An 11,338-nucleotide genomic window follows, 5' to 3' on the forward strand; every position below is an offset into this window, starting at 1 on the left:
TGACAAGTGTTTATATTCTCTTACAACAAATGGCTATGCCTTTCTTACACAAAATAGCTACTTTTCTTTAAATAAATTACATAATTTTCCTATAGTTCGAAGTAGTTTCAAATTAAACTGTAAAAAGTTTAAATCAAAATCATGAATTCTGAAGTTTGAAATTCATTTTAATCACATTTTAATGAGTTTTCATTAACTAAAACTAAAAAACATGAGTTAAAATTTTTTTTTATGGGGAATTTTCAATATATATTAAAAATCTATACAAAAACAAAAGGCTAAAAAAAAAAAGGCAATCCTTCCACATCATCTCAGCACCATTTAAGCCCCTTGGTGACGCAACTTGTGGAACGTAATTATTACACAAGCCTAGCAAGCAAATATATATACTATATACTAGATAAAAAGAGTCAATAGGCTTAGGAATAGTTTTTGGTTTAGTCAAGTTCTTGGACTCATTCTAATGCCACTAAAAAACCTTTCATAGTTATTCAAGGCATTTGGTCAATTGGTGAGATGGATTTTTTTTTTCTTCTTAAGTACACCAATTTGTTTTTGTTTGTTCTATATTATATTATCTATATATATAAAAAGAGCGAATGACTTGAAGCTATAGTATTTTTGATTTGTTCAACTTGAACTATTTCACCAACCTCTTTTTTTCTCTTTCTTTTTCATTTTTTGAGTGCATAAAGTTATAGTAGTTTTGCTACATTATTTTTGCTTTGTTCAATTCACAATGTTTCATAAAATACTAAAATATTAACATAACAAATTGACACAATATTTTCACAATTGTTGAGATATTAATTTCTTATAAATCAAAATAAAATAATAAAATATCACTAGCCTTATCATATGTGTTTCACGCGTGCGATAAGACTTTTTTTTTTTAGTGATCCTATTTTGTAGCCAAAAAAAAAAAAAACTTGTGTTTTTATTTCTTATATATAACATTTATTTTGAGAACCTAATTTATAAGTGGATAAAACAATTTGAAAATCAACAAGAGAGTGACTCTATTTTTTTGACAATGTTTTAGTGAAAGTTAAAGTTGAATTTTTATCGAATTATCCTTTAATTTTGTCTCTACTTAAACATTGCAGTGTAGGGGTTTTTTTTTAACCAAAAAATGAGAATCTCAAATAGGGGAAGCCTCTTAAATAGTAGTATAGATATTGGAACCAACCACAACTAAAATAAATTTTTTGTACGAAAAAAGTGCTATATCCACAACATTTTTTATAACATTTTCATAACAAACCATAGGTAGTAAATTGTTATTGACTCTAATTTAAACTTGCTAATGAAATTTTTTTTTTCTCACCAATAACAACTTGTAATAACCTACTACTTATAATTTGTTATGAAAATATTGTGGACATAACATTTCTTTTGTGAAAATTTTAAGATATCTTGTTCTTGTCACAATATTTTAAAACTGTTAAGCTATTAATTCTTTACAAGTCAAAATAAAATATAAAAAGAGTCAATAGGCTTAGGAATAGTGTTTTGGTTTAGTCAAGTTTTTTTGCTTATTCTAATGCTACTAAAAATCCTTTTATACTTATTTAAGGCATTTGACCAATCTGGTGAGATAAATTTTTTTTTTTTCATTTCAAGTACACCAATTTGTTTCTGTTTTGTTTTATATTATATTATCTATATATAAAAAGAGCGAATGCCTTAAAGCTACAGTATTTTTGGTTTGTTCAATTTGTAATGTTCCATAAAATAATAAAATATTAACGCGACAAATTGACACAATATTTTTACAATTGTTGAGGTGTTAATTTCTTATAAGTTCAAATAAAATAATAAAATATCATATTAGAACCAACAACAACTAAAAATAAAGTTATTATGCAAAAAAGTGCTACATCCACAACATTTTTCACAACACTTTCATAACAAATCATGTGGTAAATTGTTATTGGTTCTAATCTAAACTTACTAATAAAATTACTTTTTTGCCTACCAATAACAACTTATTACTTACAATGTGTTATGAAAATGTCATGGACATAATATTTCTTTTGTAAAAATTTTAAGACATCTTGTTGTTATCACAATATTTTCAAAAATACTGAACTATCAATTCTTTATAAGTCAAAACCTATATATAAAAAGAGCCAATCCTTATTGCTATAGTTTTTTTTTTTTTGTTTATTCGACATGTATTGTTCACTGGCCCTTTTTTTCTCTTCTCATAACATCGCCAGTTGAACTTTTTTTTTTTTTTTTTTTAATAATTATAGACAAGAACTATTAGAGCCCATTTGTTATTGTTGTTTAAACAACATTTTTCAGTATTTAAACAACATTATATGCATTTTCATGCATTTTCATACATTTTTTCACCTACATGTATTTCCAAAAAATACAAACAACGTTACTAGAAATTTCTTACCAAACGGGCCCTTAGTTACCCGAATTATATATAACTAGCCTCAAAGCATGTGTTCATGCGCGTGCTCAAAGGTTCTTTTATTTTTTTTTGGGTAAAATTTAATAATTTGCATCAATAATTTTAATATTTGGTACAAACACATAACACGCATAACACTCATAACACCCTTATTATTTCTGTGATTGAAAAATGTAGTAATCCCATATTATAATAAATGCAAATTATTAAATTTTACCCAAAAGATAGTAACTTTTTAACGTGGTTTCTAAAATAAAATATAAAAAAAAAACTTTTTAATGTGGGTTTTAAAAAAAAAAAAAAGTTTTCGGCCAATTAAAAAAATAAAGAAAGAGAAAAGTTTAAACATGAAGTTTGTTTCTGAATAAGTGGGTTAGTGGGAGAGTAATCCTATTTTTTAGGTAATATTTTAGTGGAAGTTAAAGATGTATTTATACTTTGTTGTCTTTTGGGGTCCATTTGGTTGGGAGAATGGAATAGTTAGAGGATAGAAAATAGAGAGAGGATGGAAAGTGGGAGGATAAAAAAGTTTTTAGTTTTCCTCAGTTGTGTTTGGTTGAAAGGGCGGAAAAGTAGAGGGATGGAAATTTTTTTGGTTTGGTTGAAAATAAGGTTTGTATAAATTTACCATCATGTCCCTCTTAAATAAAAGAGAAAGTAATACATTATATTTTTTTTTTTAAATTGTGTATAGATGAAAGTGGACATTTAAAAAAAAAAATAGTATAAGAAATCATCCAAAAGTATTTTCTTAAAAAATAATAAAAATAAAAATTAAGAGAAAAAAAAAGAAAGAAAAGAAGAACCCACCACCTAACCAAACAAAAGAAAAAAAATAAATAAATAACCAATGTTACAGTGGAAAGTCAAAAGAGAAAAGTGGAAAAGTAAAATAAAATAAAAAAATTAAAAAAAAAACCAGAAAAGTGGGGGCAGTTTTGTCAAAAAAATCTCACTTTTCACTCCAATTTTCTCTCCAATTTGGAGATATTGTGTTTTGAAGGGGGAAGAGAGAAAACTTGTGGGCGTCACTACTTTTCTCTCCCCCTCCCCCTCTCAACCAAATAGTAAAAAATGCCAATTTCCACCCTATTTTTCCTCCCTATTTTTCATCCTCCCTGTTTTCACTCTAACCAAACACAGTCTTAGTTCTGTCTCTACTTAAACCTAGGGAAATAAGGCTATTTTGGAAAAAAAAATCTAGTCCAAACAGAAGAAGCTCGTTAAATAATAGTACAAATAAGTTAGTAATACAACAAATTGTCACAATATTTTCACAATTATTGAGGTGTTAATTTCTTGTAAGTCAAAATAAAATATAATACTGGAATCAACTATTAATAAAAATAAAGGTATTGTGAAAAAAAAAAGTGATACATCAACAACATTTTTCACAACACTTTCTATATATAAAAATAGTGAATGGGAAAAGTTACGGTAGCTTTGCTACAATAATTTTGGTTTGTTCAACTTTCACTATTTCGCTGGCCACTTCTTTTTTTCTTTTTCTTTTTTTTTTTCTTTTTTTGTGAATGGGTAAAGCTATAGTAGATTTACTATATTATTTTTGGTTTGTCCAATTTGCACTATTTCACGTCATAATAAAATATTAACACAACAAATTGGCACAATATTTTTATAATTGTTGAGGTGTTAATTCCTTATAGATCAAAATAAAGTAATAAAATATCAAACTAGAACCAACTACAACTAAAAATAAAGAACCAACTACAACTAAAAATAAAGGTATTGTGAAAAAAGAAGTATTATATCCACAATATTTTTCATAACACTTTCATATCCAAAATAAAGGTATTGTGGTAAAATTTTATTAATTCTAATTTAAACTTACCAATGAAACTACTTTTTTGCTCACTAATAACAACCTGCAACAACCTATTACTTATGATTTGTTGTGAAAATATCGTGGACATAACATTTTTTTTGTGTGAAAATGTTAAGATATTTTTGTTGTCACAATATTTTCAAAACTGCTGAGCTGTCAATTTTGCACAAGTCAAAATAAAATATATCAAAATCATAAATGTATGATGAAAATTTTGTGTCATTCTGTTTTGTTTTTAGATTTACAAATTTTTGTTGGCTTAGTCAACTTTGTTGAGCTAAAATTCGTCGTTTCACGTTCAATTTTCTTGGGTTGACTTTTTATATATTTTTTTCCTTTACGCATCAATTTAAGTAAAAACACATAGTTTTATACACAAAAAAAAAACACTTTTCATTCTTCATGTTTGGGATAGTTTATAATTCCTTCTTAAACTTTAAAATTAAGAAATTTTTCCTTTAATATTTTGGGAAATAGCAAATATGTCATTTTGTTATTCCCTCAGTTAAACCCTAATAAAATTTTATGATTATTAAAATATTTATTGTGTAATGTCTAAAATACTCCTACTAAATATTAACATCCCAAAAATTTTCTTCACATGTTTTGAGTTTTAGATAATAATAATTCTTGGAAAGTTGACATGATGATATAAAGTGTTTTATTTGTTATCTAAAAAATATTGATTTTCTAGGTTTAAATTTTCGAAACTTATAATTTATCTAATGAAAAATTCAATAACACATGCCTTTTGCTATCTTTTTTTTTCTTAGCAAAACTCAGTTGTTTATTGTTGAAAGATAGTGATATTTGTTACAATTTTTAGAAGTTTTTAGTGAGTGGATATATTGCTTTTAGCAAATAGGTACTAAAAAAACTATTATAATAAAATAGATATTTATATGTTAAATAGTTACCCTATCTTTGTAGTTGATCAAAATTCTTATACAAATGAAATTAACTTTTTTATGACATAATTATCAAAATTTTTAAACTTAATGTCTCTTTTGATCAATGTAAATCTCTATGTACTTTAAAAATCAAATGATTTATATTTTTTGTTGTGTGATATAAATAAAATCTAAAATTGACCTTAATCACTACTCTCTTTCCATGGCAAGCATGTGTCTTGCACGTGTTGCTCTAACTAGTGTGTGTGTGTGTGTATTATTGTTGCATACATACAACTAGTTGTACACTATGATGCATGTACACTTCATTTAGGGGTACCATATCTATGTTATACCCGTGTTATATTGGTGTCATACCTACCATTTCATGTTATAATTTTAAAAAATTGTTCATGTTGCTGTGTCGTACCCATACTTGTATCTACACCTATGTTCGTGTCCCTGCATCTTAGGTTGTACAAACATATTATAAAGGAAAATGTTGACAAATCTCCTCAAGGTATTGATTTAGGGACTATATTTAGAAACATTTCATTGGAAAATAATAAAACAATTAATTTTTCTAACAGTTTTTTATATTTCTCATGAAAGTGGTGTACAATAGATTTCCCACTCATTTCTTGTCCTGTTTATTAACCATTACATAAAAACTCCCGTTAACATGACCAAATTATAAAAACTATGTTTTCGAAAATACAATTTTAATTATAACTGAGAATGATGAAAACACAACAACATAGGTATGAAATCCGTACTCACAATGGCTATCACTATTCCTTGGTTTTGTTTTGGCTTCACTGCTTGACACGTGGCCAATACTTCCAAGTTGAACAATAAATTTAATTTGTCATGTCACATGTCCCTATATAGTGCTAAAGCTCCACTGGCCATTGCTACTACTCTAAGATATATTTGAGTGGCAGTGTTTTATATATCTACTTCATTTTTTCATGTAAAATAGGAAGCTCTGAAGATGAAAATGAAAGTGAAGCCACAGTCTTCTTCAATATTTGCTTATGGTTATTGTCTCTTGTTCTTCTTCCTAGTATCGTTTGACATCTCAAACGCCCAAACTGCAACCACAGACCCTTCTGAAGGTACTACTCTCTCTCTCTCTCTCTCTCTCTCTCTCTATATATATATATATATTTTGTAATAAACTTTTCATTTCATTTCAACATACTGATGATATGAACCTCTCAAATCTGTATAAATTGTAATAAACCAAATCTGTATAGAGTCGGCTTAATATGAAATTGCTGTAAAGCAAGCACATCACATGGGGTTTAATTTAAACGTTGGCAAAGCCAAATCTGTCCATTTTTATTCCTAGCTTTGTATGAGATATTAAGAGATTTTAGCGAGGATTCACTCATACGGAGAAGCTCGTAGTACATAAATTAACACACTTAAGTTTTCTCTCTTTTTCTCGCCTCTATTAGTGTTTCTACTTTCTAGCATGAAGTTTTGTTAGGACAATGAGTTATTTTCACTTCAAAATAAAACTTGCAGTTTTTAAGGCATCAAATTTTTTTTCAAAATATAATTACTTTTGCACTAATAAATTGATGAATAAATTCATCCAAACACACTAATTACATTATATTTTCTTAATCTTTATTTTATTTTACTTCATATATGTATCTTAACCAAGAAACGTGACATCTTCATGAGATGTGCTAGAGATTGATAGATAGTTTTAACTTTTAATTTGATTGATATATTTTGGTGCGAACTTGATATCACATCTTCAATTATTTGTTACTTTAATTGCATCAACTTTTTTCTTTTCTCAAAACCTCAGTGCAAAATGTGTCAATATATATGTTATGACTTTATTAATTTACCAAAATGTATTAATTTATTTTAAATTTAATGAAGTTTATTATAACTTTTGGAGGACAAAGTGTATGAAATCATAAGGATATAAACGATCACTTTTCTTTTTTGTAGTCACTACAAAAATCATACTCATTAACTGAGGAATTATGCACTAAATGGAATTTTACAAGATTTTAGCCCATATGTTGAGATTTTTAAATTCTTCTTTCACTACAGACAATGCTTAATTATTTCCGGATTGAAATACCTAGCTATTGAAAAATTAAAATATGAAACCTCATTTCATAGATGTTTATTTATTTATTTTCTTCCCGGTTAAACAATTCATTCTACGTTCAAAAAGTGAATGTTGATTTGAAAAATCTCATTAAGCATTTTGAACAAAATTCAAAGCAAATTTATTCTTTGTCATCACCACCAATGCCAATGCATTGACAAGGCTTCCTCTATCGCATCACATTGGAACTATTTGAGTATGATAGTCAAAACTTTAAAAGGATGGCATTGACATTTGTGACAACACATGACCAAAAAATGAAAAAAGGTACTACTATAGTACCTAATGCAATTTTTATCAAAGGCGGCGTGTTTACTCAAACTTTATTATTGTTAATTTCGTAGTTAAGACTTTAACAATAAAGTAGCTTGTACTTATCCAAAAATATTAATAAGGGGAAATTATAGTAAACCAACTTGTGGTTTTGTTCATTTTCACTTTGTCTACTTGTGGTTTAAAACTTAACACTTTGCCCATTGAAGGTTACTTCCATTAGAGCTCTGTTACCCACCTCTATGAAAACGAAGGTTAAATATGTATTTTTGCACCATTTTTATGTCTCTCTCCTCCCAAAACATAAAACACATAAAAATTTAAGAGAAAACAATATCAACATGTGCTATTGGTAAAAAATTATTATGCTATTTCTTAGAACTTCAACTTGTATTTGAACTTATCATCTCAACTACAAACAAACTAATTATACATATGAAAACATGATAGAGCCGTATGAGAAAAATTGGATATAAAAAAAAAAAAAAAATCCTAATCTAACTCAATAACGTTAAAAAAAAAAAAAAAAAAATCAAATCTCCTACTCCTCATGTCCAAAAACTAGAAACCCAGAAAAGTTCAAAAACTAGAAACTCAAAACTAGCACTACAAACACCATTAGAACTCACAACTGTCACACCCAAAGTCCACAATCATTGCCCTACAAGTTCCCTGATTCGCCCTGATTTCCCCCAAATTTTTCCGAGCAAAACAACACCCAATTGCTTGAATATGAGGTCATCGATTTCACGGCGGCAATGGTGACCTCGATGGAACAGCCGTTGAAGAATCGAGAGTCATTGTTGGAGTGTAAGCAAAGGGATTTCTATAGCATTTTGGTGGCGTTGATGAAGCGAGAAGAGGAGCAGCAGCGAGTCGAGTTACAACAGAGGAAAGATGGGCTTGTCGCGAAGAATCGGCTGATGGGTTTGGAGGAAACTCGGTACGGCATTAATGAGTTTGACCACCAACAACGATGGTGACCTTGATTTCACGACGTTTAGACAGTGCTTTTTGAATTTTAGCGTGAGAGATAAGAGAGATATTTTCTTTTAGTGTGTTATAGAGACATTTTGTGCTTCGGTTATGGGGTGTACTGTGTTACAGAGATATTAAAAAAAGGTCCCAATGTAGACCTTTTTTAATGGTTCATCATAAACAATCCTATCTTTCTTGCCTTCTTCCTTTCTTGATTATTTTTCAAAGGAATTTCAGAAGAGGACCAGTAATTTGCATAGAGACACAAAACCCCATAACCCAAGATCTTTCAAAAAAATTCAAACCCTAAATTTTTTATTTGTGTTATGCTATGTTTTGATGGTAAAAGTTGTTTTTTAGTGAAAAAGCCAAAGGTGGATAACAGAGCCCTAATGGAAGTAACCTTAGGTGAGGAAAGTGTTAAGTTTTAAATCACGAGTAGGCAAAGTGAAAGCAAGGCAAACCACAAATGGATTTACTATAAATTCTCCTATTAATAATATTAATAATAACTTAAGTAGCTTCTATTTTAAATTAAGAATAAAGTAACTTCCTTTAAATTATTAGTTATAATGTACATGGGGGGGGGGGGGGGGTGGAAACAGTTTTCTATAGTTATGAGAGTTTTAAAAGAAAGAACAATTTTTTTTTTCTAAATGTAGCAAAAGAAACAAAAAAAGGGGGTCATTAAAATCATTTTATATCTCTGGAAAAAAAAACTCTAACAAATAAATCTATTATTATTTTTTAGATTTAAAAAAAAAATAGAAATATATGAATTGAGTGAAACTCAAAATGAAAAAAAAAAATTGATAATTCATAATCAAATGATTAACTAATTGTCCATTAAAATTTAATCTATGAATTGGGAAACTTATTCCTTGACAAAATAATAAAATGAAAGATATGATGAATATAGAACAAACATAGTCATAAATCAAATAGAAACAACTAAAAAAGGTAATAGAATAATATTTATAACTCTAGAGAGAAAAATTAACCCTAGACACATCCATTTCACACCCAAATCTAAATTTTCCTTATGTGTCAAGTCTTAATTAGATTTCTCTTAATTAGGTTTTCGGTCCCATAAAAAAAGTCATAATTAGATTTCAGTAAACAATTTATGGAGAATAGAGAGAGATTGCACTAGTTCGACGTCAATGCTAGAGAAATCCTCCCAATCACCGCACCGGACACCTTTGCCAAAGCCCTAAGGGAAGTGAACCGGTGTGGCTCAGATCGGTTTCATCGGCAACAGTAGATCCATGAACAAGTCTACACATAATTTTATCCAATTTTCCTTTTTCTTTTTTACACTAGATTAATTGTGCCTCTATCATTGAGAATAAATAAGTAATCTCCCAATTTATTTTAAGTTTGCATAAACTTTTTTCCTTTCCTTTCTTGTTTAATTTGAATTGTATGCTTTGAATTTCTACTTCTATAATTTTTTTTTCTTAATTTGCGATTAACTCTCCTCCTATCATATCATATAAACTTATGATTATGACAAGTGTTTATATTCTCTTACAACAAATGGCTATGCCTTTCTTACACAAAATAGCTACTTTTCTTTAAATAAATTACATAATTTTCCTATAGTTCGAAGTAGTTTCAAATTAAACTGTAAAAAGTTTAAATCAAAATCATGAATTCTGAAGTTTGAAATTCATTTTAATCACATTTTAATGAGTTTCCATTAACTAAAACTAAAAAACATGAGTTAAATTTTTTTTTTTTTTTTATGGGGAATTTTCAATATATATTAAAAATCTATACAAAAACAAAAGGCTAAAAAAAAAAAAAAGGCAATCCTTCCACATGAAACTATAAAACATATAGTACACTATATAGTAATAGTGAAGTTATATAACAACCAATCACTATATATTGTTAATAAAAATTTAAACTATATAAGTTCATATCCAAATTACATCATATGTTATATAATTACATTGTGTCTTACATATTGTGATTGTATCAAATAGACATCATTTTCTTCTCCCGAAAAAGAAAAAAAAAAGAAAAGTGGACCCCATTTATTTTTAAATTATTATCTTTTCATTTTTTTTCCCTTTATGTCATGTAACATACTCTAAGAACATTAAAGTAACTAGCACAATTTAATTAAGCAAAAGTTTTTTACAAAAGTTTCAAAAAGGTTTTAAGAGTTTCTATAATTTACAAAATTTGTTTATTATTTACTTTGCATTTCTCCTCATTTCCCTAATAAACTTTGCACAGTATATATAGATCCAATAAACTCTAATTTTTACAATATTGAGCCAAAAGACTCCAATTTTCTATCACTCCTTCTACCACAACACAATTTGTCATAATTTGATGAAATAATTGATTGTAATTGATGTACCATCAATTTCAAAAGATAGAATAAGTTATTAATTTCCAGTTTTTCGTTGGATGAAATTATTTTATCATCAACATGAAATGCATAAAAATATTCACCAAATTATTGGTGTTCTCTTAGAAGTATTCACCAACAGCATTGTCATTATTTCTCAATAAAAAAAATATAAAAAAATCAAGTAAATAGTATGTATTTGGGACAAGATTTTTAAGATAGTTTTCAATCTCATCTGCACAGTAATTATCTCTCAAAAAAAGAAAAAGAAAAATCCTCTCACAAATCTTTTTACATTTTTTACTTTTTAACTTTATTTTTTTAACTCTCCTTTAATATTTTATTTAATAGTCGAGATTAAAAATTGATCAATTTTCAATCTCAACTATTGATTATAATTACATTAGGTACACTTGAT

Source organism: Castanea sativa, chromosome 5, assembly GCF_040712315.1.
Source record: "Castanea sativa cultivar Marrone di Chiusa Pesio chromosome 5, ASM4071231v1".
In the NCBI taxonomy this organism is placed as follows: domain Eukaryota; kingdom Viridiplantae; phylum Streptophyta; class Magnoliopsida; order Fagales; family Fagaceae; genus Castanea; species Castanea sativa.